Here is a 26,639-nt window from a genome sequence, read left to right as displayed (position 1 = left end):
TCGCCAAACCAAGAGTATCGCAGCCATTCTTCCATGGATTCTTCACTACTAGTTCGATGGTGGTTAGATTTCTTAAGACACTTAATTAAGTGCTCACTGAGTGGCTTGAACCAACACTCTTTTGATAGGAAGATCCTGGGTGATTTGATGCACTATCATCAGGAGTGAGGTCGTCTCCGATGAGCTTTCCAGACCTCAAGTGCATGTGAATATGATTTGATAAGCTATTTTGCTACCCCAATTAAATTCTGGTAAGATATTGTTGACTTGTTTTCTGAGGCCGTGAGATTGTAGAGAACAGTTTATGGCATGAAAAGTTAGAGAACCGTTCACGTCGTGAATAATTTTTTGTACTTTCACATGTTCAAGATTTTTGCTTCGGGCTCAGAAATCCATGTTACCTTGTTATAATTTTTACTGGTCTCAAGAACTTTCTTAACCTTAATTTGACAATACCAGGTTTGTGAGCTAGATCTGGTTAAGGCGTGAAACTTCAGAAATAGTTCACGTTGTGAAGTGGAATCGGTTCACGCCGTGAAAGGAAATCGGTTCATATTGTGAAAGGAAATCGGTTCACGCCATGAAATGCTTTGAATTAGTTCACGTTGTGAAATATAAATCGTTCACGTGTCATAAAAGGTTTTCTAATAGTTCACGGTTTCTTAATTTTGTCAACCCTATGGTGTCAGAGGTGTCTAGATAAGGTTACCTATTTTTAGCAAGTAATCCCATGAATTGCGACGAAGATTTCGAGAGCGTTTCACGTCGTGCAATTGTAGAGAGTAGTTCATGTCGTGAACTGGTCTCTTACAGTTTCACATGGAGAATTCCTGCATCGACTGAGATGAGTTTGGGTGCAAACTACCTATCCAGATGCTTCCAAAATGATCGTGCCATGCATCAAGAATGTAATACGAGTTTAAGACACAACCAATGGCTTCTTATTTTTACAAATTTTATAAATTTTTGCAAGGAAAGAAAAACAGAATATCACCATGCTCGTTCACGTTAACGATTCTGGTGATACAAACATCAAAATTGACTAGAAAAAACAATGGAGCTTTCTTCCAAGGCCACTCCACTACACAACCACACAATAAAAACAACCAATTTCTCACAACTTTTCACTTCCACTCAAATCTTATCCATTCATTCCATACACAGTGCACTACCAGAATGCAAAGGCAATGATGAAACTTATGTAATGGGAGATGAAACTCAAAGAGGATGGAAGAAACAAAGGTGTTTCCCCCCGCCGGTAGCGGTGTCAAAAATGTTATAGGCTACCACACCTCCAAGAAGGAACTCAATGCAAAGGGTAATAGAACACAACTGTCGCAGGGCACTTACCAATGCTTCGGGCTTATGTCCCTTGAGGTCTCCAAGCTCACTTGAGAAGCTCCAATTCTCCAAGCTCCACCTCCACCACGCTGTCACCGTAGAGTCTCTCACACCACCACACAATAGGCAATTACTCTCTCTCACTCCTCCAGGCAAGCATACAACATACAAGTATAAAGAAGGCACATATGCTAGAATGCTCTCTCTCAAAAGACAAAAGCAAGAACTCTCATATCACAAAGGGGGATTGTGTCCATTCATTAGGAGAAAATGCCTTATATACAATTGGCCCTTATTCACACTTGGGCACCCAAAACTTACTTAACTAAGGCCTTGGGTGGCCAATATCTCATAATGTACAACTTTTATAGTGTCTTTGCATGACACTTATTAATGTCCTCAAATGGAGGAGCATATTTATTAATCCAAAATGGTATTAACACCTAGTCAAAATGAACACTTGGCAACCATCCAAAATGAGAGTTGAAAACTCATCACATCTTCTAACGTGTATTGTGGACAGTTGGCTAGCGCTCTTGCTTACCGACTAGTCAAAATGAACACTTGGTAAGCTACAATACTTTCCAACTTCCAGAATGAGAGTGGAAAGCTCATCCAAGATTCCAACTTTCATTTCATAAATTTGTAAAGTATTCTTACTTATAACCTAGTCAAATCAGTCATTATGAAAGCTAGAATGCTTGCCAATGTATAAAATGAGATTTGAAAGCTCATCAAAGCATCCAAACTGTATGCCAGCTACTCAAGAAGTGTTATTTGTTGTCGCCTAGTCAAAACAAACACTTAACCATCTAGAAGGCTCACCTATGGTTTGAAATGAGATTTAGAAGCTCATTGCATCTTCCAACCAACATTTCAAATAGTTGCCCAAGTGGGTTTTTGGTCACCATTATTGCTTTGCATCTTTATCAAGGGTTTCACTATAGTAAACCCTCTGTATCATGTGCATTCAAGGACTACTTAAAAAACCCCTTATCTTCAAGCTTTTAATGAATTAAACAGACCCTTTTTTTAAATCTTTGAATACTCACTTTAAATGGTACTATTTTATATGTAAAAAAAGGATTTTAAAAATATCTTCTGCTGAACCGATGTGCTATGCTTACATATTTATGAGTGACCCCCCCCCTTGAGGTGTCTGCATTTAAAGTTTTCATTTGCATACATAACATTTTCCAACAAGAAGATATTGATTATGGCTTCCCAAATTTCCTCGTAAGTGTAGCCAGATGCCATTAAATCTTTTATGGTTTGCATCAACTGAGCCTTTTACAATTATTTACCTATAATGTGTAAGATACATGTTGACCCGCAAGAACATGTTATTGGTAAGCACTCTCAAATGTGGACTCTAGTGAAACACATGCATTCAAAAATACAAAGGCCTCATAGATCAAATTTATATGGATAGGAAGCTAACCACATGAGATGGGTTGATGTCATCCACCTCTTCATCTTGCGTGCAAAGGTGATCAAGCAATACTTTGAAGTCAATATATCTCCCATTTTCAGTATTTTGCTCTGTGGGAGGGGGGCTCGGTGTAATGTGCTACAATTTCAAGTATAATAAAATATACAATATTCTTTCCTATGAATTGTTTAAAAAAATAAAAAATAGATTATGTACAAAGAGGGATTTCCAGAAAGTCTGCCCTCCACTCCTCAGCCGATTCGTTCATTGTGTCTCCATTTAGATACGGTGAGCCTCTTTTTGTTGCTCAAAATCATTTGGGTTGGCACGATACCTACACTGAGCCTCAGCCTAATCACCCAAATAGCATTAGCCAAGTTTCATCAATCTTCCTCTAACATATGAATGGAGGTTTGTACATTGAGTACATTGTATCTTGCCCATGTGCTCCCATGGGACCTTACGGCCCGACGACTCACGGGACTGAGCCCTTTGGCAAGGGCTCGACAGATGCTATCCCCTAAGGCTGCCAAGGAAATCTCATTAGGTATGAGGTTGCGAACCCGCCTAGATGGATGAGCTGCCAGTGATTGTGGTGAGAGATTGGTGGTGGATTTAGCCAACCATGTGGGTATGAAACCCTCATAGGGGGAAAGACGCTTAGGGGGGGCTCTAAGTCGTTAAAGGTCCTTTACCCACCTAGCATTGGGGGGAAGAGTACCCTTGGATTCCTGTCTAACGGACAGAAGACTGGGATTCTAAAAACTCAGTGGTTTTAATAATGTACATATGATTGCTTTTGCAGGAACTGGAAAATGGAAATGTACATTTTTGTTTTCAATTTGATTGCATCTAAGGATTTGACTTGTTGGGCATATTTTCCTAAAAGGAATTTCCTTAATTTTTTATGATTAAAATTTCAACCCCATCCTTGGGAAGCATTCTTGATAAAAAATCTTGGTGGGTGGGTGGGTGTATGGACAAAGGGCAGATGGGCCGTCATACAAAATTAAAAATTTTAAGAAGTCTAAAGAAATTTACATCAAGGAACCTTGTTCACAAGCCAAAAGCATAGAAGTTGAGGCATAACGCAAGTCCTACTTTGCCAAGGGGGGGATGATGTCACTCAGCCTCGACTATGTGTGCACTTGCCGCTTGGCTGTTGATAGGCGGTGCTGCCATTGGCCTAAGGGGGGTTGTTGATGCCACTACTACTGGCTAGGTCTCAAGCCTGACTGGACATGCTTGATTGGTCGTGTAATTTTTCTTTGCACTATTCAACTGGCGACTAGCATAGGAGATTGGAAAATCCATGTTCTTCTCACCAGGTTGTGCAAGAATACAACCAATTGCGAAGGGTGAAGCATCAATATGAAATATCTCATTCCTATTTGGTGCTCTTAAAATAGGAGCCGACACTAATGCTTTCTTCAGCTTCTCAAAGGCTACTTCGCAAATTTAGTACAATTGAATACAACAAGGATTGTATACAAATCCTGGCAATTTTTGCATACATGTAGATAAACCTACGATAATAACCGCAATGGCCCTTGAATATCTGGACTCCTTTTGCATTCTCTGGTCGTGTGGTGGAAAGTTAACAATAACCGCCACCTTGTCAGCATCAGTAGAATATCCATTTCTAGAAACAATATGTCCCAAAATCTTTCCTTGCCTAACCATAAATTTACATTTGTCGGGGTTTAGGCAGATGCAATCTACTCGGACACTGCTCAAAGATCTGACGTAAATGGGTAACATGATCCTCTCTTTCATTTTGAGTGCACACAGAGATCATCTATAAATATTTCTAGGATTACTCGGATGTATTCTTTGAATGCATGTCTTTGAATGCATGACTCATCAATCTCTACAAAGTTACCGGAGCATTAGTCAGCCCAAACGTTTTCTTAGGAGGCACTACTTCAATGGATTTATTTACAACTCTCATTTGGTTATGGATCCTTGTTTAGGGATTTAGATTTTCCTCATTCTAATTACTAGACTTGAAAAAGCCTAATATTGTTATATATTGTCACTACCTCCTCGTGGGATTAGGTAATTTGTGTGCCTGCTGCCTTCCCACTTTTGATCCAATTTCGACAACATTCTGTATGGGAGACACCCCATACATACCTAGCGCAAGAAGTTTTAGACATTGTCCCACTATAATTCCCACATTGCAGATTATGACAACATCATGAGCTTTTGTAGGGGAGGCACTGCATACCTAGCTAGGTGCGGTGGGGAGCCGTCGGCCTTGGGCGTGGGGTCTCAAGGAGGAGGTGTACGTCACTCACAGTTGCCAGGGTTTGAGCAGCCCCAAGAGTCTATACGGGATAAAATAGGCCCCAAGAGCATGGTACCAACAACAGATAGATAGTTTTTTCAAACAAGTTATTTTTTCTAAAAATGCTTATGATGCTAATCTTTATGTTCTATAGAAAGGATGGCAAGTATGTGATAGTTATCCTATATGTGGATAATTTGATTATTACATGTGATCATGAAGAGCTCATCTAGCGGACAAAAGAAATGCTAAGTTTTGAGTTGGAGATGACAAACTTAGGGGTTTTACATTATTTTCTAGGGATTGAGGTTTGGCATGGGTCAAACGGGATCTTCATCTCTAAGCAAAAGTATGCTTTTGAGATCTTGTAAGATTTTAAGATAACGGATTGTAAGACAATAAGCATGCCTATGGAGGTAACTCAAATTTTTTTGCAGAAGGTTCTTCACCCTTGATTGACATCAAGTTGTATAGAAATCTAGTTTGGAGTTTGATTTTCTTGTGCAATTATAGGATAGACATTTGCTATGCAATAGGTGTGTTGAGCAGGTTCTCCAACAAGCCTAATGAAAATCACTGGAATGCATTGCAGGTACTCTTGAGTATAGCATTACGTATGGTGTCGGTGATTTCTTAGTAGGCAATTGTGACTCAGATTGTGCTAAATATTGTGACTCTAGAAAATTATTTTGTGGATATTGCTTCACTTGGATCAGGTGTGCGGCCTCTTGGGTCCATAAGAAGCAACCAACATTGACACTATCTTCTACTGAAGCTGAGTAAAAAGCAGCTTGTTTTGCTTCATGCGAAGTAGTATGGCTGAGGAGGATCTTAGCAGACATTGGAGTTCTAGTCAGGGGGCGGTGACAACTCTACGATGCGACAATCAGAGCTGCATGGCCATTGCCAAGAACCTGGTGTTTTATGGTTGCATATCTAGATATAATATCATTATGTGCGAGATCCCATTGAGTATTGTTCTACAGGGTAGAACTGCACCAACATCTTCATATCAAGGCTTTTGTAAGGGAGAAAATTTTCATACAAAGAGAGCTTATGGTTTGGAGAGACTTTTCATCATACACCCTACCCTGTCCTTGCCCAACATGACTCTGCACACTTCAGGCTGTGTTCTGAAGTCGCTATCCATCCTTCTAGCAATTTGTGCATCCAGAAGCTGCTCAGCAATCTCTTTTTCTACCGTTGTGTTATATTGCCTGGGTTTGAATGGAGCATCGCTGGCAGCTATGTTTAATTGCAAGAGTTCGTTACAATGCCCAACCAGCTTCTTCTGATGAAGCATCCACTCATTGAAAGTGGCCTGAAACATTTCCACAGTTTCTCAAAAATGTTTTGGCTTTGAAGTGTGCTCGCGAAGAAGAAACCAAGCCTCACGGCCCACGGACGTTGGGATGTAGTGTGTGCACTGTCTCATCATGAAGCCGGTCAGTATGCTCGCCACCCATCGATGATCGAACGGAACAAGCTCATGTGCGTGGGCTCTCTCTCTCTAAAAGCGGGAGCAAAAAACCAGCAGCGGTGCGCACAAACCTCCGCATGGGCGAGAGGGGACGCAAGGGGCCCAGCCCAGCCCCGCCCCGCCCCGTCCCCTTCCCTTCTGAGAGAGATCTGTATCGGCTAGGTCTCTGCAGCTCCCAACACACAGAGAGCTGCACACTGTAAAGACCCGGGCGTTTACAAACAGCAGCTGCTCGAGCTTCATCTCCAACCCAAAGCATCACACTCAAGTGCCTGCGTCTTCAGCGTCTTCAACAGTTGAACCCAAAGCTGCACACTAAAGTGCAGCAAATAAAACGATTAGGCTGGATACAGACCCGCCAAGGGTGTCACAATACTGCCCAACATGTGGGCAGCCAAAAGTGCCTTGTGCATTCTTAAATAGGCTCACTCCATTACACACCAACTGTTCATGCTTGCGTTTATTAAAAAAGTGATTGCCCATGCATGCGCGTCCCCTTTATACACTGTCTTACATACAACATGCATCTTCACCAGCATGTTAACCTGCATATACATGCAACATGTAAAGAGCCTAATTCAGTGCATGCTTGGTCCCAATCTGGTGCTCATCAACACATACGATAAGAGTCCTTGCATGATAAATGATTGTAAATACAAGTGCAAGTGCTCCTACTATCTTACTATACTATAGAAGAATGAATTGGTAATCAATGATCACTTACCCACATACTTACATGCTTCATCCCGTAACTTACAAGATGCTCCCAAACTTCATCAATACCTTGCAAAAGCAATTTCCATCCATACAAATAGAGAGTTGGGGACTTGAACCCTATAACCACAGTTATTGTGGCTACACCCTACTCTCTTCAAGAGGAGGGGAGGGGATGAACTAGATTTATCTTACCCCCTCCCCTCCTCCCATCTACAAAAAAGAATGAGAATCAGTAGGCATATGAGATTTAAAAACCAAATAAACATCCTAATAAAATAATTCGCTTAGTGTTTGGGAGATATTTTACAAAGCCTACAAAATATGATGTCTTAGAGATAAACAAAATACCAACATTGTGTCCAAAGTTATAACATCCAAGCACTATTTTATCTCCTACTCACTATTGTCACTCTCATTAGCCGAGTCATGATCACCAAATACAATTCTCACATTTGTCCTCTCTCTCTCTCTCTCTCTCTCTCTCTCTCTCTCTCTCTCTCTTTAAACATAACTCTAGCAAGATTGTCTCTCCTTTCTCTGCGTCCCCAACCTGGGATGAATTAGGCGGTGTTGTTTCTGATGATTATGTCCTCTACATAACCGTTGAGGTCTCGGTTTGCACCAAAGCTGTAACCTCAGCAAGACCCACTTGCAACCCATTCTGAATGATTGGATAGAGAGCCAATGCATCATTGTTTGCTCTCTCCACCTCCGCTTGTGTCTCTCGAACCCAACCCTCATCAAATGAATCTCCATGAACAATGCACATGTTATGAAGGACTAAACAAGTGCTAACCATCACAAATCAATGATCTTCAATCCTTAGTGAAGATATCTATATTAGCCTTGCAAGTCGATATAATTCTTTCAATCCTCACCAACAAGTGACTACTTCAACAACACAAAGCAGTTTAATAAGAGTCTATATGACTCAATTCTTGTACTTCATGAAAATCTCCTTCTAAGAGCACTTAATTATGCATAAAAACATAAAAAGAACATGGACAGAAGAAGACAGGATCAGGTCCTAATCAACAACATTTGATAAGAATCTTGCTACACAAAGAGACATCATCACAAGCCAATTACTTCAAATGATGAATGGTACTTCAATGAATCAAATGAGAAACTGAGAATCACCAGCTCATTCTGATGATTAAGTCTACGTTCCTCTGGATCCTTCTCTCTCCTCTCCCATTATTAACATCTCTTAGTGTCCCCACTAACAAAAATCATATGTAACTTTCGATGATTGCCCAAAACAAAGTGGGACAAAAAAAAGGGCTCACACAAAAATATAAATGCAATCATTCATAAAAATCCCCCACCCCGTTAGGAATTTCCAATACACAACTAACCTCTTTATTCATTAACTAGATTTTCTTATTTCCTCTGGAGGAACAAAGACCATTGAACGTCATTCAGCATCAATGCCATCAACAAGCTTGTTCATTCTTCCCACATAAAAGTCTTCAATGCGATCACGCGGACACAATCGTCAGGAAGGGAGGAGTGTTAATCTAATTCTAGGATTAACAAGAGCTACTGCCATTATCTTACATCAAGGGGTCATGGAAGATACACCAAAGGGTCATACATTCAAGATATAAAGCAATAGTGTCCAAAGCTACAACTTGGATGGGTGTCCATAATGGTGTGATGGAGTATTTATGGTAGCGATTCCCACTTCAAGAGCGTGTGGTAGCAAGTTAGGATGAAGTCCTAAGTGATGTACTTCATGGATATATTATGAGAGTAGTCATTATAATAGCATTAGGCCTCTTATGAGCCTAAAGTGCCTGACCGGCCATAGTTTAAGTGAGTGTGAATACTTATGGCCATGTATATAAGTGAATTTCTCTCATAATACAAGATACTCTCCCATTGTGTAATTGAGTCTTGCTCTTGCTAATTCTCTTGCTAATCTCTCTTCCTAATGCATGCTTGAGTGTGTGTGAGTGAAGTGAGGTGAGAGGAGGGATGAGGACCCATAATGTAACGTGGCGGTGTGACAACGCTCGATGGAGACGCGGTGGAATTTCTTCTCAAGGAGTTGTAGAGCTTGGAGACCTCAAGGGTTACGAGCTCGGCCATTGGAAAGATCCTCTCACGACAGTTGCGGTTCACCAAGTAATCTCTTTTTAAATGTGTTTAAAGGAGGGTTAGGGTGAGCCATAACAGTGTGCATGTGTGTGTTTGTGTTAGTGTTTGTGTGTGTGTGTGTGTGTGAGAGAGAGAGAGAGAGAGAGAGAGAGTTGAGGCTTTCTTCTTTGTGCAAGCTTAGGAGACTTTGTGATGCGCTTGGGGACCCAAGCTTTGGTATTTCTTTGGTAGTACCCTTGTGCTTGTAGCAATGTTTTTGGTACCCACACTTATTGCATTGGTGGAGTTCTTTGAGGAACTCGCATCATAGGCTCTTGTGGACGGTGTTGTGGAGTATTCTTCTTCTTCCTTGGCTTTCGAGTGCTTCGTTGAGGAAGATTTTTTGACTTTCAAGGCACCCAAATTTTATTGGCACCTTTATAGTAGCCTTGAGCTACAAGTAGCTACTTCTCCACCTACATTTTGATACTATTAAGATATCATGATTGTGGGAATCTTGGTGGAATTTTCTTTTGGGTTGGTGTGGAAGATTTGGGGCCCTCCGTGACTTGGGTTGGCACTGAGGCCGTAGGTTTGAGACTCATTGGCATTGTTGATGATGAGGTTAGAGTCTCTTGTGGAGTGGTTGTCGATAACGAGGCCTTTGAGCATGTGGTTGTCTCCTTTGGTGAGGTTTGTTGATGAAGATGCATGGGAGCTGGGGCCTTTCCTTTGAGTTCCCTGTTAGAGTTAGATGGTTGGGCTCCGGGAACTTCTTCCAGGAATAGCTGTTGATTGTGAGGTTTTGGCATCAAACTTTGTAGGTGAGGATGGGGTTGAAGGAGTAGAGGCTTTATCGGAGTTGGTTGTTGACGCATATTGTAGGTCATTGTGTAGAGAGGCTTTTGTGGAAGAGGCTTGTATCCTTTTGCATTTAGTATCATAGATATCCATTAAAGTTGGATCCTCTTCTTGGCGGTATGGTATTGTCAACTTTTTGTCGTTGACCATCATGATGACTCTATCAATGGTGCTTGGGCAGTAAACAATCCATTTATGCCCCAAGATTAAATCTTCTTCCAACACATACTCAACCACAAAAAACTTGCAAGTGAGGGGGTTTGTTTCAATATACATTGTATGTTCAAAGTACCCCAGGCATGGCATGTTCAAGTCTTGTGTAAAGGTAATCCTTTCTAGATGTGCCGTGAGTGTTGGTTGACCTAACAAATCCTATAGCTCGAGGATCATGAGATTGTGTTCTCGTGTTGGATAAAGCTATGCTTGAGCTGTTGTGATTTTATTTGCAATTTTCAATCCAACTAAAATCCTAGGGATCTTTTCAGTAAGATATGTTGGAAGTTCCAGCTCCTGCAAGGTTTCTTCCTCCCATAATAACAATTGTACATTGCCGGTAGGAGTGTTCAAGGTGACTGTTTGCATGGATTCATCTAGTGAATACAACGGTTCACTTATCCAAGGTCCACCAGAGACGACATCATACTCAAGGGAATCTAGGGTAACATGAAATGTAAATTCCATATCGCCATCGATTGTTTGAGTAGTGTATCTAAAGTAACCTAGAACTTCAATGTTTTGTTCATTGGTTCCTTTTGCAAAACTATTGCTTGTCGGGGTGAGTTTAGGTTGTCCCAATGATACCTAAGTGTCTATTGTCATGATGTTATGACTTGCTCGAGGGCTAAGCAATGCACGTTTACGCTGACCATCTTTTCCTGTAGGGAAATCCAACCATACCATGATAGAATCTTCCAAAGGAACCATGGGTGTTTCGGTTATTGTTTCAACTTCAGATCCTGTGTCTGTCTTGTTGAAATATACAAGTGAATGGGTGTGTGCGGGAACAAGCCCTTAGCAAGAGGCTATAAAAAAGCGTTTGTAAATGAGTGGGTAGCAGTGAAAAGGTGAGTGGAATCTACTGGGAGAGAATAAAGGGTAGCATGAGAAGTTCTAAGATGTGTGGAGATATTCTGGGAAAAGTGAAGAGGTGGAGAGAATCAAGCAAAAGAGGTGGAGTGAATCAAGGAGAGATCAGTGGGATTAGGTGCTTGGCATCTTGTGGATGTAAACTCTATAAATTGAGGCATTAGCCTAATGAGTATTTGCTAGTTTTTGAGTATCCATGCCTACATTAAGCTATCAGTTAATTACTCACTAATCTTATCTTAATCATCGTCTAATCACTTTGCTAATGATGTTGATTCTTGTATTTGATCCACCATAGCTCATCACTTTGCTTGCATTTTAACATGGTAAAAGAGAAGAAAGGAGTGGACTCAACAGCTGGAGAGGAAAAAGCATTCTTCACCCAAGGAGGATTCTCATGAGGACGAGGACAAGGAAGAGGTAGCGGAGGAGGAAGGGCCTTCACTTGCCACCATAACTGTGGGAAGCCAGGACACATGGCAAGAGACTGCTACAACAAACCCAGAGAAGAAGGAACGACATCTGCAAACTTCATGGAGACTCCTAAGGAAGTGGAGTCAGATCATCTTTTCTGAGAGAGAGAGAGAGAGAGAGAGAGAGAGAGAGAGAGAGAGAGAGAGAGAGAGAGGGAGAGAAAGAGAGAGAAACCCCACAACCCAATGTAGCTTGCTCTAATAGAGTAAAACCACCTCTGAGAGCCGCTGATGATGTAGACCATGTGGTAGATGTATGAGCACTTTATTCAAGGTCACGGGCACTTATAGTTGGACACATAGAGAGAGAGAGTGTTAAGGATAATGAGTTAGGGACTTGAGGCAGTGGTCGTGGGGCTACCAAGTAAGAGGGAAACTTGGTATAGGGTCCAAGTGTGCTAGGATTATTCACTTGAGGGGAGGTGTTGAAATATACAAGTGAATGGGTGTGTGTGGAAACAAGCCCTTAGCAAGAGGCTATAAAGAGAGTCTGTAAATGAGTGGGTAGCAATGAAAAGGTGAGTGGAATCTACAGGGAGAGAATAAAGGGTAGCATGAGAAGTTCTAGGATATGTGGAGATATTCTGGAAAAAATGAAGAGGTGGAAAGAATCAAGCAAAAGAGGTGGAGTGAATCAAGGAGATCAGTGGCATTATATGCTTGGCATCTTGTGGATGTAAACTCTATAAATTGAGGCATTGGCCTAATGAGTATTTGCTGGTTTTTGAGTATCCATGCGTACATTAAGCTATCAGAGTTAATTGCTCACTAATCTTATCTTAATCATCATCCAATCACTTTGCTAATGATGTTGATTCTGGCATTTGATCGACCATAGCTCATCACTTTTCTTGCATTTTAACATGTTTCATATTCCTATTCACTTTTATCCTCTGTTTGGGTCTCAGCTTGTGTGGTAGTCTTTGATGTGGATGCTTTTGCATCCTATATAGCTTTTGGCTCTTTAGTGTATATGTACCCCTTTTGGGTTTATGTCTTGTATAGACTCCTTTTCCCTGTCTTTTAATTCGACCTTGGTTTCGATAGTTTATTGTACTTTGTTTTTCTTGGTTTTAGAAGGTTTTGTTTTCTCTTTTAGGTTTTGTTTTAAAACATGTTCTTCTACCCATGTTGAGGTATTGTCTTTTACGTTCTTTTTGATTGTTTTTCGTACATTGGCTTGTAAGTGTGTAAGCACATTCAAGGGCACCGTGGACAATTGCCCATTTTGTACACTTAAGATGTTAAGAGTTGTATTTTGTGAGACAAGTTGCATTGAAGCAACTCGTCTTGGGCAATCTTGGAACATGTGATCAATGCCACATCGTTCACACATTGGTCGCAATGTGTCAGACTATATGAGCATGGAAGTATTCCAAATTGTGCAGTCTGCCACCTTGTGAGATCCACGATAATAGAAACACTGAAGTGTCCGATAAGCTGCTTCCTGAGTAGTTTCTACCCTTTGGACTGTTTCTGTTTGGTGCATGGGAGAGATGGAGGTTTTGCATCCATTGTGGATGAAGCGGGACACTTTTTACTATCATGGTCAAAGGTTTTACAATATATGCAATATAGAAGAACAGGTGCCTCGTATGCACAATGAGGATTGGGATGGTCATATTGATTGCATTTCAACACATGGCATTTCGCTCCTCACTATTAGAGACATTAAGGATGTCTAGTTTTGAAGGTTTTCATCATGTCTTATAGATGTCTGCTGTAATGTTTTAAGCAAGGTTGCATAAAATTTTGGGAATGTCAATTCCGAGATCGATCTTTCTTTTGCCATTGCTTCACTAGGTTTAGATGAGGAACACCTCGTAGCATGATCATCTTCTAGCATGTTGTCATCTAAACATATTGCTTCTTTACAACATTCATCGAATGTTTCCAGATTGGATACAATGATCAAGTTGTGTAAGCTATTATTTTGTAAGCCCATCATGAAACGTCTCCTCAATTGAACATCGTTTAATTTTTCCCATGACTCACAACGTGAGTCTAAGAGTTTTATCCGAAGGATAAAATCTCTAATGGATTCATTTGGTTGACGCTCAATTGAATAGAGTTCTGTTAATGCACTCCATTGATCACCTTGTCTGTAAACGCCATGTATAAAGGCTAATTTCAAGGTTTTGAAGTTGGTCTTGATCACTGGCATCAATGCGATGAACCATCGACTAGCTTTTTCCTCTAAGCATAAGTTCAACGCATGTACCTTAGTGGGGTAGTTGGGATTTCCAAAGGCTTCACATCTCTGTTCAAACATTTGAATGAATTGAACAAGGTCGGTTGCTCCGTCATATTTGTCCATAATTTTGGAAATTTGTACAGCCGTATATCTGTATGAATCATTGAGGCCGTATCTGAGTGCTCTTGTTGGAAGAGACTCAGTGAGTCCTTGGGCCACCCCCTTCCTAGACTAGTCAGTATGTCCAAGGTGTGGGCATCCAAGAAAGGGTTAGTACTTATAGGATTTGCGGGAATATTAGGCAAGGGACCAAAGCCCGGTTGAATCGAAGTGACAAGGGGTGTAAAACCCGATGACACGCTTGTTATAGGCATGGCTAATGGCATGGGGAGGTGAATTGGTGGCATAGATCTCAATGGCTTGAAGATGCCAGCCATTGGGTTGAGTCCTTATGTGATCCTTGGCAATCCCTCTATCGTGGCCATGTCAAAGTGCCTAAATGCTCCTTAATGAGCAATCACTATTTTTTTTTTTGCTTTTTATACGTTCCCACAACCTTTCCCACAGCCGTTACAACCTCAAGAGGCTTGGCGTACTCTTCGTTGGATCAAACGGGTGTTCGTTTGTCCTAATTAGCTTAGGTGCTATATGCACGTGAACAGATATTTTTTTTGGAAAAAGCGTATGCTAGGAACTTCCCAAATGGAAGAGGAGGTCCTAAAACCTATTTTCCATCATTGTCTCAAGACGGGAAAAAAAATTCGAGAATTTTTTCCTTGTTTCGCAGCACGTTTTTGAGGGTGTTCCAAAAGGAATTTTGAAAAACTCTATATGAAGGAGTTGTAGTATTTTTAGAGTGCTACAACTTTGTTTCCCTGAGTCATCCATGATTTTTTCATCTAGACCCTCAAAAAGTAGCCCGAATATGGCTCGTCTTCGTTTTCGCACTGTTTTTTATGATTTTTCGTGGTTTTTGCCTGTTTTTTGCCTCGATTTTTGGGTCAAATTTTGAGGCTGCTGGTCAGAGGCCAAAATGGTCGATTTTGACTTCGAACAACCAGTCCAAAGTCGAAGAGCTTGATGCTAGCTTTCCGATGAGCCCTAGAGCGCCTTCATCGGATATACGGTTTAGGAGATACGGGGCTCCAAACAAGGGTGTTGTTAAGTTTTTTTCAATTATTTTTTAGAATAGTAATAATAATAATAATAATAATTATTTTTTATGGACCTTTTCACGGGCTAAGCCATTCACGTCCTAAGCCGTTCACGCCCAAGCCGTTCATGCCCCAGTTGTTCACGTCCAAAGTCGTTCACGCCCTAGCCGTTCAAGCCTAAGCCGTTCACGTCCCAGCCGTTCATGTGTCAAGCCGTTCACGCCCCAGCCATTCATGCCCAAGCCGTTCATGCCCAAGCCGTTCATGCCCCAGCCATTCACGTCCTACACTTTCACGCCAGACCTTTTCATGGCCTGGCTTTTTATACTTTTTTTTTGGGAGTCGTGGTGGGAAATACGAAGTTTCCTTTTTGGGGAGAAATATTTTTAATTTAAAATGAAAAGGGTATGGACATTTTCTCAAAAAGGTAAGTGGGAATAAAAAAAGTCAACCTTTTAAAATGACACACCTTACACCCTTCATAAATGACCCCTAAAATGGACAAATTGACAACTCATGAGCATCTACTCATTGAATGCTCATTAGTCTTAATGAGTTATATAAAAAAAGTGATTAAGGATTAATTCAAGATTAATCTTTTCACTAATCTTTCTCTCTTTTACACTAATCAAGAATTCACATCCCAGCCGTTCACATCCAAGCCATTCATGTTGTCCAAGCCGTTCACGTGCCAAGCCGTTCACATCGCCAGCCGTTCACATCCAAGCCGTTCACGTGCCAAGCCGTTCACGCCCAAGCCGTTCACGTGCCAAGCCGTTCACGTCCAAGCTGTTCACGTCCAAGCTGTTCACGTGCCAACCATTCACGTCTTGCACTTTCATGTCGAACCTTTTCATGGCCTGGCTTTTTATGCTTTTTTTTTGGAATCTAGTGGGAAATACAAATTTTTCTTTTTCGGGGGAAATATTTTTGAATTTAAAATGAAAAGGGTATGGGCATTTTTCCAAAAAGGTAAGTGGGAATAAAAAAAGTCAACCTTTTAACACACCTTACACTCTTCATATAAATGACCCCCAAAATGGACAAATTGACAACTCATGAGTATCTACTCATTGAATGCTCATTAACCTTAATAAGTTATGTAAAAAAAATGATTAAAGATTAATCCATTCACTAATCTTTTTTTCTCTTTTACACTAATCAAGAACTCTAATTAACCATTAATCCCTAATTAATTCACACAATTGAGCACATCATTAGATAGAGCAAGGAAAAACTAATCTTTGTACATCAAAAATTGTGTAAATTAATCTAAATTAGGAGATTAATTAGACTCTTAATTATAGTCTCCTCTTTAAGGTAAAATTAAGCAGAGAGTCAAATTTCTCCAATTGATCAAAAATTTGATGCGATTAGGTGTTTTGATGCATCTAGATACTCTCAAAACACTCAAAAATCCCAATTTCGACTACTCTTATAATCAATTTAGACCCCAATTAATACATTTTCTAAATTTTTAGTCTCTTGAATAAGATTAATCATCCTTAATGACAAAAACCAGTCTATTAAGAGAATTTAGTAAAATTCAAGGGTTTTTTTTATGGTTTTAAGAAATTTTTTGAAAGATTAAGCTACTCCTAATGCTTCCTAACACTCTAATCCAAACAATTTCAACAAAAAACACACAATTAAACTAGAATTAATGATCTTAGATCTATGTTTAAACTAAAGAGAGCTAACATTTACTAAAAATTGCAGTCTATTGCATTGTTTGATGCAATGGATGCAAACTAAGACTAATACAAACTATGTGTAAGCCCTAAGAACATGAAGAACCACCAAAACAATAACAAAAACAACAAATTAATCTAAAAATTAAGCAAAAAGCATTCTTTTCAAAAATAAAAAAAAGAGCTATTCTACACCAAATCTCACACAAATCACCATCAAATCCACATCTTTTTCATGGGAAACCATTAATCAAGATAATGGGAAATGGGTTATGCATAGATTAGAGGCAAAATGATGGAAAAAGCCAAGGGATGGCTCCCCGGCAGTGGCACCAAAAATGTTATGGCTCACCCTAACCTTCCTTGAAACACATCCAAAAAGAGATTACTTGGTGAACCGAACGGTGAACCGAACTGTCGTGAGGATCTTTCCAATGGCCGAGCTTGAGAAGTAATTCCACCGCATCTCTCGTGAGCGTTGTCACATCGTCGTTTTGTTGCACTACGGGTCCTCGTCCCTCCTCTCACCTCACTTCACTCACACACACTTAAGCATGCATTAGAGAGAGAGATTAGCAAGAGCAAGACTCAATTGCACAATGGGAGAGTATCTTATATTATGAGAGAAATTCACTTATATACATGGCCATAAGTGTTCACACTCACTTAAACTATGGCCGACCGGGCACATTAGGCTCATAAGAGACCTAATGCTATTACAATGACTACTCTCATAATATATCCATGAAGTACATCACTTAGGACTTCATCCTAACTTGCTACCACATGATCTTGAAGTGGGAATCACCACCATAAATACTCCGTCACAGCATTACGGGCCATTAGGACCTCAATGGAAGGCTTCTTGGGCCCTTTTATTTGGCAGTTTAAGGAGTCAAACCTTTTCTCTTAAGAAGAAACGTTTTCTAATTAGAAGCTTCAAAACGGCTACTTTATTCGAATTTGAATTTTGGGGGGAAATGGAATTTAAAATCTAGCGGACAAAACCATATCATGTAACATATCTATGGAAAGCTCTTGATGCGTAGATCACGAATCTATAATCTCGGCTCAAATCGGAGCTTGTATGTAGAAGTTATGGAGGTCCGAAAATTGTAAAATTGCCTCCCCCCTTTTTGGGAGAAAAAGTGCACCCTTTGACCACTCTTACACCTCTCTTACAAACCCAACATTTCAGTCCACACGGCAACCCCCCATTTGGCTATTCCTTAATCACCTTGATTAGGCTTGGGCAAATTAAAGGGCCCAAGAAGGCCCCATTCACTTCCTAATGACCCATCCAAGTTGTAGCTTTGGACACTATTGCTTTATATCTTGAATGTATGACCCTTTGGTGTATTTACCATGACTCGTTGATGTAAGATAATGGTGGTAGCTCTTGTTAATCCTAGAATTGGATCAACACACACACACACACACACACACACACACACACACATTGGATCAACACACACACACACACACACACACACACACACCCTTTGGTGTATTTACCATGACTCGTTGATGTAAGATAATGGCGGTAGCTCTTGTTAATCCTAGAATTGGATCAACACACACACACACACACACACACACACACACACATTGGTCTCCCAGCACGCACTCTCACCCTTACTCACCTATGCATGTTGCCCACCCCTACTCACCTTCGCGTTGTATCATGCACGTCGCACCCCCCATTTCTCACATGTGCACTACTATTTTCTCTCGTCAACATCTCATTCAAACCTTGATCACAACCCACGATGATACGAGCATTACCCACCACGAATGTTCGAGCCTTGATTGAGAGCCTTTTTTCCATTAGTAGAGGCCTTTCTTAAACCTACAAAAACATTTTCCTTTTATTTCTTCTTTCCCTTTTTTCCCTACATTTCTTCCATTTTTCCTTGCACAAACCTTCTTGCATCTCTTATATCTTCCATCTTCTCCTTCACACACCTTTGGAATTTTAGCAATAACCTGCAAACGAACACGGGCAGCAGGCCAGGCAAGGTTTCATCTCATAGCTACTCGACTCTAGACCATATTTTTATGCTTAGAGCTATCATCGAGGAGGGCAGGGGCAAAGGGACATAGGATATAGTGTTGCTTTATGGATTTTCGCAAAGCTTTTACTATAGTGTGAGTCAGGTAGAGTGAGGACACCAAAGAGCGATTCAGAGTTGACTTAGAGAACCATTGGGTGAAGCAAGGGTGCCCCCTCTCCCTGACTCTCTTTGGATGTTATATTGATGAGGTTTTAGATTTTATGGACAGAGGGGTTTGGAGAGGGGCCTTATTGGCAGGTACCTATATATCATCACTCATTTATGCAGATGAAATTATCCTTATAGTAGATTCGCCAGAGGGTATGCACAGACATTTCGAGGCATTACAATCCTATGCAGAGTTGAGGGAGCTCACTGTTAACCTTGGCAAAACCAAGGTCATGATTTTTAATACTACACCTCAGTGGGTTGGCAGACCAGGCAAGACCATTGTGAAATATGCCACTTCTTATGTATATTTGGGAGTTCTTTTTAGTGGCCTGGCTTTATCTATGAGGTCAACAGTAGATGCGAGACTGACACGCGGGTATGTGGCCCTTGGGATGATGGAGAAAATGTGCTCATAGGTGCAATTTCAAGAACCACGGCCCAAGCTATGGTTTTTTGACACTCTAGTGACACCTACTTTATTATATGGGTCTCCCATTTGGGGACCGAGCCTTGATCATTGTAGTCGCGTAGGAGAGCCATATGATGGGTGGAGTTTGATGGAGAGGCATCTAGTCATGATGACACCTAGACTAATCCGCAGGACATGGTCGGTAGTACCACACAAGATTGTTCGAGCCTAACGATGGGAGCGACACCGATTATGGTAGAGGCCCTTACTAGATCGGTTTCTTTCTTGGATAGTCTATGGGAGCTACCTAGACACAGATATGCTAGCTTGGTGCTAGAGTCTTCGAGGAAATTAGGAGAGGGCGGTGATGAGACATGTTAGTATGCTTAGCTGACTACATGGTTTGGCCTACATGGGATATCAATGGATAGATTACCACCTCTTCAGTACTCCCTGGATGCCCCTTCCCTACCTCTACATTGTTTAGAGATTAGCAGGCTTATTAGATCTGATATCATGAGGTTGGACATTGAGCAAAACATGGATAGCACCCATGCTCGAGTTGGGGCCGAAGAAGAGTTTCTATCGAGACTACTGTCTTCGCCTCACAGAGGATGACTTTATCATTCATGTGATATATATGGATACACACTTGTTGCATGGCCTCAGATGTGCCATAGGACAAATATGTATATCCTCTCACCAGTTGTGGATTGACACATGTAGATATGGCCCACATCACATCCCTGCTACACAGAGGAGCCTATTTGTGAGTTATGTAACTTGGAGCCAGAGATAGAGGAGCTCTACATATGCGGATGCCCAGTGTACTATGAGATATGGGGAAGATTTCATTGCATATTCAAGGAGGGGTTTGGAACGTTGGAGAGACTAATCAACTGTAGCAATCAAAGATGTCTCGAACTCTTCCTTCTCGAGATTCGTCTCGACACAGAGAGTCTCTATTGAGGGAGAGAGTGACTAGAGGACCTACATAGCGGTTGCTCACAGATTTCTTTAGAGGACCTACCGCTTTAGCTACTATTCCAGACCTAGCCATTTTGCACCCTATCCTGATGGCAGGCGCATCCACTTTCAGAGGGGTTACTCTAGAGTGCACTATCAAAAGACTTGTACTCCTTTCCAAGACCATGCAAGGCAATGTCTACCAAATCATCATTAGGCATGGGGGCATGGATAGTTTCCAATGCATCTGCATAAAATACTTCAGACTTAATCTCTTGTACATAATCATGAGTACTCCTTCCTTTCTGCTTCACATTGTGAATCTGTTGTCTCAATTGAGACTTACGAGAGCACTAGTATATGTATATCAAATAGCTTTACCAAAATATCCCATGCATCCTTGGGATTCTCAGCATCATGTATATGTATGAGTATAGCATCCGAGATACATATAGACAAGTAATGCAAAACTTTGTATGCTCTCTTTGACCATTGTTTATGAGCTACAACTTGTTGTTGTGTTGGTTGTCAGGGTAGATCAGCTCTGGCTCTGCACCTACAACAAGGTTCCAAAATCCTTTTCCTTTCAAAAGGCTTTTGGTCCTGTACTTCCATGCCTGGAAGTTCTTTCGATCCAACTTCTCACCCAAAATCTGTATTGGGTTGTCTGACATATTTGCTCAATGCAAATGCACCTTCTGCACATGTCCAATCCTGTAAATGAGCCTTCTTGAGCTCAACCACACTTTAATAATTGTCCCAGATACTCCAAAGTACTCAACCAACTTCAATGTTGATGTAGAAATTCACACTGAGTGCATTCAAATTGAACTAGCATACGCAGTCCAAAATACTCTGTTTTGGCGCACTTTCCAAGGCTTCCAAATGCTTCAAATTGCATTGTAGTGGTTCAATCAAGTGTGGATAACTTGCATTGACACCTGAACAAGCTCAATGTTTCATATTAACACCAACCAAGGTGAATACATACCAGAAATATCAAATCCCCTTCTCTGTTTGTTTTGAGAAAAACCCAATAAGAAAAGTGCTCTAATTTCTTCAATTCTTGTCCAAATTGAGGGACCACACATTCATTAGCTTAGCAATGATGTCTACTAACTCCTTGTAAAAGTAATTAGACCAATTATAAAAATTGTGTGAGTAATTAGTCGATTAACGACCCTCTGTTTCACCAATCACAATTTATAGCATTCTTAATCAGCTCATAATCGGCTCCCATATGCATAATTTCTCCAACAAACCACATAGCATCCTTCTCCTCTATGTGTATCACAGTATTGCTAAGAAAATTGTGCAAGTAATCAACCAACCAAGCTTGAATTAGACCTCAACAAAGCAAAAGAAGGTACAATCTGCCCTGTTTTATCCTCCAAGTTGCGCCACCTGCAATTAGGGGAAATTGGGGGCTTATGTGTGGCTAATGATGGTATATAGGAGTTGCCAACACCCCTAGGTATACACCCAAGCCATCAATCTTATGATTTTTGTAAAAAACCGGCTCCAATTGCATAAAAAATGAGCCTCTATTCTCACTATTTTTGTGAGGGCTTCAAAAAAGAATTTTTTCCAATCACTTCAATGTATCACACTTGCTCCAAAATCACTCTAGGACTTGCACATGAGTTTCCAACACATTCCCTTTTCCAGCTACATGAACTTTTGCTAGATTTGCAACCATTTGCAATATACATTTACCACTATCAAGCTTCAATATGGAGAGCTTGCAAAATAGAAATTTTTCTTTGCTTTGGGCAACTCAAATCTTATATTGTTGGTGATTTTGCACTTGGAATCTGCTCAAGGATGTTAAGTTTTCCTTACCCGGTAGGCCAAGCTCTTAGATTTGGTGAGAATTGATGTGCTCCAAGCTTCATAGCTCCAATGGCAAGCTCCACAATTTTTCTTCAACAGCTTCTTCTCCCTCTTATCTCATTCACTCATAAACCCTAATAGAGAGCACTAAGCTCTGATACCATGATGAAAAATAGGTAGAGGGAGAGAGAACACACACAGAGGAGCAAACCCTAATGTATTAGTCAAACCCTAGCTATAGAGGGAAGCCATGCCCGATCTCACACAATGCATAAAGCCATCATCCCAAATGCTACAACACACTACTCAGTCTACTTGTGTTGTGTCCACACACTGCTAACCCTAGCTACTGTCCACACAACTATGACCAGCTGGACATGGTCATTTATGTCTCACACATGGTACTACCTAATATGCCAACACATGGTCATTTATGTCTCACACATGGTACTACCTAATATGCCAACACATAGTGTAACTGGCACAAGCTTTCATCGAGCTTCAATCTCAACAAAGAGGCCATCCTTAGATAATCCATGGCCATTGCAAAATGACCTTGAGGCCTCGGGGTCATGCAAGAATTGCCTTTGGGGTCATTCTCCCACCCATTGTGCATGAAAATAATGGCCCTATGGCCATTCTTGGATGTCCCCATGGCCATCTCGAAATGACCTTAAGGCCTTGGGGTCATGCAAAATGACCTTGAGGCCTTGGGGTCATGCAAGAATGGCCCTAGGGCCATTCTTCCACCTGTTGTGCATGAAAAGAGGCCATCCTTGGATGCCCCATTGCAAATCCAAGAAGACCTTGAGGCCTTGCGGTCATGCAAGAATGGCCTTTGGGGTCATTCTTCCACCTGTTGTACATGAAAGGAATGGCCCCAGAGCCATTCTTGGATGCCCCATGGCCATCCCAAAAATGAGCTTGAGGCCTTGGGGTCATGCAAGAATGGCCCTAGGACCATTCTTGGATGCACCCATGGCCCCTTGGGGTTATGCAAGGATGGCCCTTGGGCCATTCTTGGATGCCCCCATGGCCACTATTTCATGCACCGTGATGCATTTTAAGTAAAACGGTGGATATTTTAGGCCTTGGGGTCATGTAGGAATGGTTCTTACACTTGTTGTACATGAAAAAATGGCCCTAGGGCCATTCTTGGATGCCCCATGGCCATCCCAAAAAAGACCTTGAGGCCTTGGGGTCATGCAAAATGAAAAAGAATGGCTCTAGGGCCATCTTGGATATGCTCTTGGCCAACCGTAACCTTGGATGCCCCATGCCCATCCCAAAAGTGACCTTCAAGCATTGGGGTCATGCAAGAATGGCCCTATGACCATTCTTGGATGCACCCATGGCCCCTTGGGTTCATGCGAGAATGGCCCTTGGGCCATTCTTAGATGCCCCCATGGCCACTATTTCATGCATTGTGATGCATTTAAAAGTAAAATGGTGGATATTTTAGGCATTGGGGTCATGTCGGAATGTTTCTTACACCTGGTGTACATGAAATGAATGGCCCTATGGCCATTCTTGGATGCCCTATGGCCATTCTTGGTGGATGCCCCATGGTGTACATCCAAGAATGGCCCTATGGTCATTCTTGGATGCCCCATGGCCATCCAAAATGTCCCATGGCTATCCAAAATGTCCCATGGACATCCCAAAAATGACCTTGAGGCCTTGGGGTCATGCACGAATGAAAAAGAATTGCCCTAGGGCCATTCATGGATGCCCTCATAGCCAACCCTGACCTTGAGGCCTTGGAGTCATGCAAGAATGGCCCTAGGGCCATTCTTCCATCTATTGAGCATGAAAATAATGGCCATTTAGCCATTCTTGAATGTCCCCATGGCCACCTTTTTACGCTCTTGGATGCATTTCAAAGAAAAATAGTGGATATTTGAGGCCTTGGGGTCATGCAAGAATGGACCATACACCTATTGGGCATGAAAAGAAAGGCCCTTGGACCATTCTTGGGATGCCCCAATGGCCATTCCAAAATGACTTTGAGGCCTTGGGGTATTCCAAGAATTTCCCCCTAGAACCACTCTTCCACATGGTGTGTATGAAAAGAATGTCCTTATGACCATTCTTGGATGCCCCCATATCCATTCCAAAACGACCGTGAGGTCTTGAGGTCATGCAAGCATGGTCCTAGGGCCATTCTTCCACCTGTTGTGGATGAAACGAATGGCCCTATGGCTATTCCTGGACCCCTTGCCATCCCAAAATGACTTTGAGACCTTGGGGTATTGCAAGGATGGCCATAGGACCATTCTTCCACATGGTGTGTATGAAAAGAATGGCCCTATGGCCATTCTTGGATGCCCCCATATCCATCCCAAAACAACCTTGGGGCCTTAGGGCCATCCAAGCATGGCCCTAGGGCCATTCTTCCACCTGTTGTGCATGAAAAGTGGCCATGCTTGGATGCTTCATGGCCAATGAAAAATGACCTTGAGGCCTTAGGGTCATGCAAGTACTACCTTTGGGGTAATTCTTACACCTATTGTGTATGAATAGAATAGCCCTATGGCCATTCTCGGATGTCCCCAAGGCCATCCCAAAAAATGACCTTGAGGCCTTGGTGTCATGCAAGAATGGGCCTAGGGCCATTCTTCCACATGTTGGGTATGAAAAGAATAGCCTATGGCCATTCTTGGATGCCCCGATAACCATCCTAAAATGACCTTGAGGTCGGGGTCATGCAAGAATGGCCCTAGGTCCTTTCTTCCACCTGTTGTGCATGAAAAGAGGCCATCCTTGGATGCCCAATGGCCAATCCAAAATGACCTTGAGGCCTTGGGGTCATGCAAGAATGGCCTTTGGGGTCATTCTTCCACGTTTTGTACATGAAAAGAATGGCCCCACGGCCATTGTTGGATGCTCCATGGCCATCCCAAAAATGACCTTGAGGCCTTGGGGTCATGCAAGAATAGCTAGGGCCATTCTTTCTCATGTTATGCATGAACAAAATTGCCCTAAGACCATTCTTGTATGCACCCATGGCCCCTTGGGGTCATGCAAGAATGGCCCTTGGGCCATTCTTGGATACTCCCATGGCCACTATTTCATGCACTATGATGCATTTTAAAGTACAACGGTGGATATTTTAGCCCTTGGGGTCATGTAGGAATTGTCCTTACACTTGTTGTACATGAAATGAATGCCCCTAGGGCCATTCTTGGATGCCCCATGGTGGCGTTCCAAAATGCCCCACCACCACGGCCATCCCAAAAATGATCTTGAGGCCTTGGGGTCATACACAAACTATAAAGAATGGCCCTAGGGCCATTCTTGGATGCCCCCATGTCCAGCCTTGACCTTGAGACCTTGGGGTCATGCAAGAATGGTCCTAGGGCCATTCTTCCTCCTATTGAGCATGAAACTAATGGCCATTGGGGTGTTGCAAGAATGGCCATTACACCTATTGTGCATGAAAAGAAAGTCCGTTGGGCCATTCTTGGATGCCCCAACGGCCATTCCAAAATGACCTTGAGGCCTTGCGGTCATATAAAAATGGCCCTAGGGCCATTCTTCCACCTATTGTGGAAGAAAAGAATGGCCCTATGGCAATTGTTGGATGCACTTAGTACCAATGGCCTTCTTGCCATGAGGTAGATCTGTCAAATACCAGGTGCTTTTCTTGAGTATATAGTTATACTCATCCTGCATAGCATGCATCCAATGATCATCATCTTGTGCTATCTCAAAGGAAATAGGTTCCTCCTCATTACATAAAGTAGAAATGAGAACATGATCCACATGAGAATAATCTACATGATGAGAACCTACACAAGTTCTGCTAGGTAAAGGAGCTGCCAACTTGCTATCCCTCAATGTTTGCACAAGCCATTTTGGCATATGCCTAGATTCTTCTATGGCTGTTCTCTCCTCATCCACTACATCCTCAATAATTGCCTCATCAAAAGGCTGATTTTGCACCTGCAAAGGCTGAATTTCAGCACTTGGTTGAGCATTCAATTGCTCTACATATGGCTGCCCTCCATTAAACAAAGGTAGGAGTGAATCAAGCATGTCCTGTGAGCATACATTCTATTGTTTTTTACATGAAAGCATTGGCTAAACTGAGTTTTTGACAAAAACATCTCTACTTACCAAAATCCGCTTTGAGGTCAGATGGTAGAATCTATATCCCTTGCTTTCTGAACTGAGTCCCACAAATATACATTTAACTACCTTATCATCAAGCTTACTACGTTGTTGTTCAGGAACATAAGCATAAGCAAGACAACCAAAAACATGTAAATGAGCCACAGAAGGCTTCCTGCCATGCCAAGCTTCATAAGGAGTTTTAGACTGCAAGGCCTTGGTAGGGCATTTGTTCACATAGTTTGCGCACATAGTTGCCTCTAACTAAAAACCAAGAGGTAACTCTTGGGCT

This window comes from Cibotium barometz, chromosome 2, assembly GCF_041138505.1.
Source record: "Cibotium barometz isolate CiBa-2024 chromosome 2, ASM4113850v1, whole genome shotgun sequence".
NCBI lineage: Eukaryota > Viridiplantae > Streptophyta > Polypodiopsida > Cyatheales > Cibotiaceae > Cibotium > Cibotium barometz.
Note: the sequence above shows the minus strand (reverse complement) of the source record.